This window comes from Propithecus coquereli, unplaced genomic scaffold (genome assembly GCF_000956105.1).
Source record: "Propithecus coquereli isolate 6110/MARCELLA unplaced genomic scaffold, Pcoq_1.0 Scaffold944, whole genome shotgun sequence".
Classification (NCBI taxonomy): Eukaryota; Metazoa; Chordata; class Mammalia; order Primates; family Indriidae; genus Propithecus; species Propithecus coquereli.
The window spans coordinates 232,580-235,309 of NW_012155774.1; the positions used below are offsets into that span (position 1 = coordinate 232,580).

Sequence of the window (2,730 nt, forward strand, 5' to 3'; positions counted from 1 at the left end):
TCCGCCTGTCTCCCGCCGCACGTTCCTCCCACCGCAGGGCCGGTGTCCCCCGGCCCCAGCCCACACGCCTGCTTAAAGCCCTCTCGGTCCCCTGCCCTCAGCCAGTCCCTGCCGGGCCGAGCAGACGCCTGCGGGATCTGTCGCAGCTGCTGTCCGGAGGTAAGGCGGGGCAGGGCTCTGGGGAAGGAGAGAACGGGAGCGGAGAGGGAGAGGCGAAGGTCTCAGGGCCTGGCGCCTTTACCCAGAGCGCCTGCCCGCGTCCGCGCTGCGTGGATGCGGCGTTGGTAAGACGTCCCCAGCCCCTCCCGGGGGAGGCTGCGCTTCAGAGGAGGTGTCGCCAGGGTTGAGCTGCAAGGTTAGCGAGGTGGAGCGGAGAGAACACGCGGCAGCCATTGGAGACCAGGGTTTGAGTCCTGAATCTGCCACTAGCGATGTATGATGTTACCCTAAAGTCTGGGATAAGTCACTTTCCCTCCCTGGGCCTCAGTTTCCTCATCTGTAGAGTGGACCAGATATTTGCTAGGCCTCTGCCTGCTGCAAATACAATGACGTTCTGGAGCAAGTATCTCTTAAAAAGAAAAAAAATAAATACAGTGACACTCTAACCATCGGGGGCTCCCGCACATTGCTTGATCCGTGCCCCTGGCTCCAGGAGAGGCACCTAAACCTTTCCAGGTCCTTCTGGAGCCCCAGAGAGCAGAGCGAGACCATAGCCATGTCAGTCAGAGGAGTCTCTGTGGCCACATTCTCAACGCCAGGGACTCAGACACTGTCCCCAAGCAGTGGGGAAGACCAGGTGTCCAGAGGCCGGCAGGGACGCTGGAGCCCTCCCTGACCCAGCACCGTGCCCTCCCCAAAGAGCCTGAGCTGACAACACTTGAAGGGCTGATGGGGACAGAGCCCTCTGGGAGCCTTTCATGGGGTGTGAGCCCTGCAAGTGTGACCCTCGTCCCACCCCACCCCAACACACTCCGCAGGCACAGACCTTGCTCTGTGCCTGGGAGTGGTGGAGAAAGATCCCCTTGATTTTCAGCTTGTCCTGGGCAGGCAGACGGAATAGTCGGGAAGGGGATTGCCTGGTGCGTGAGGAATGTCCCAGCCCATTCCCGGCCTAGTGCAGCTGGGAAGCCACCTGACCTCCCGCATTCCTCCTCTGACCCACGTCTTACAGGGCAAGAGAGGAATCTGAGAGGATCGAGTTGCCTGCTGCCCCCACTTCCAGTCCCCCTCGCCTGTCCCCCAGCTCTCCCGGTGGGCTGACAGCTGTAGGCTGAGGAAGGTCTCTGCAGAATGTTGGGGACGAGGACTGAGAGGTGGGGCCTGTGTTCCTCAGAACTTCAGAGACCGTTTCTGCAAGAGTAGAACTTGAAGCTGTGTGACAGCAAAAGCTGGGTTTTAAACCCAGATTTTGGACCCCAGTGTCAGTATTCTTTCTGCCTTCTATCGTTTGTCTTTAGTCCCCAAGAAAGATCCCCTGGCCGTGAGGGGGTTGGGCTGGAGAGCAGCCTATGAAGCAGGTGGGGCTTGGACGCGAGGACGCGGGTTTCTGCGGACAGTCTCATTCCCCGCCCTGCCAGGCTCTTGACCTTCTGGGTTCTGGAGCCCCAGTCTCAGTCCGCCCTTCCCCTTCCTCTGGCCCTGCCCTTGGGCCGCTGGCTGGGCTGTGGACTCTAGCCGCAAGCCCTCCTCCACCCTCCATTGTCCCCAGCTATTTTTAGGAGCTGGAGGGTGCTCCCAGGAGCAGGGAGGGGAGTCCAGGCCCCTCCTTCCGCCTCTGAGCCCCAGCACCAAGCCCAGCCCAGCGGCTCTGAACTGGAGGGAGGGCGGGCCAGGAGGGGAGAGAAAAAGCTAGAAGTGACCCGCCCCAGGCTGGCCACACAATTCCTCTGAGAAACTTCCCCCTCCTCCCTGAGGTGACAGGCTCCTCCCGGGACTCAGGTCACCACTCCTGGCTGCCCCCCTGGGGGTTTGGGGAGACGCTTGTCTGCCATGCAAGACTCCCCTCCCATCCTGGGGGTAGGGAGGCTGTTCTCTGTGGCTGCTGCCGTCCTGAGACCTGTTTGGAGACCCTCTGGGGTTGGAGTCTTTCTTCAGCAGAATGAGGGTTGACCCCACGTATTACACCGTACACGTTTGACATCTCTTCTTCGCACCCCCACCCCGCTCTGGGGGAGGGGGGAAAAGTGGCTCAGAGCCGCTGTCCAGAGCACCTGGTGAACAGGGCTCCTCCTTGCTGTCCGCCACCTGCTCCAGCAGAGGGAGCAGGGGAGGTGCCCGCTTAGCCACAGCTGCCCGCCCCACCCCATAGGGACTGGCGTGATCAGAGCAGGTTCAGAGGAGCAGCCCAGCCATGGCTGCAGTGGGAGCTGCGTCTCGGGAAGTCTCTACCCGGAGCAGCAGCTGGGGAGTGGCTGCTCCCGCGGAACCCCTTTGCCTCAAAGGGGCTGCCTTGCAGCGGACATCACCCCACGCTCTCAGAGCACTGGCTCTCACTGGATGTCCACGGATGCCTGGGGTTTGTCCCAGCCACAGCAGTGGGATGCGCAGGGAGAAGCAGAGAAGGAGTGAGTGGGACTATCTGTGTGCCGCTGGCCTCACGCTGCATCTGGGGTCTGAAACTGGTGGCTGCAGCACTGGCAGGCCTGAGCCGGGCAGGAGGCAGGGGCACGGGGGAAACGTCAGAGGGTGGTCCCGTGCATCCCCTCACTTTTGTCCCGTCTCTCCCTGGGA

General features: G+C 61.8%; 1 protein-coding gene across 1 annotated transcript in view; it reads left to right on the forward strand.

Moving 5' to 3' along the window:
* The window catches only part of TNNT2 (troponin T type 2 (cardiac)), a 17,420-nt gene continuing 14,690 nt past the window's right edge, over positions 1 to 2,730 (forward strand). Inside the window, exon 1 of the mRNA XM_012664960.1 lies at positions 1 to 159. The gene's annotated coding sequence lies outside the window, so the exon portion shown is untranslated. The remainder of the gene's footprint in view (positions 160 to 2,730) is intronic.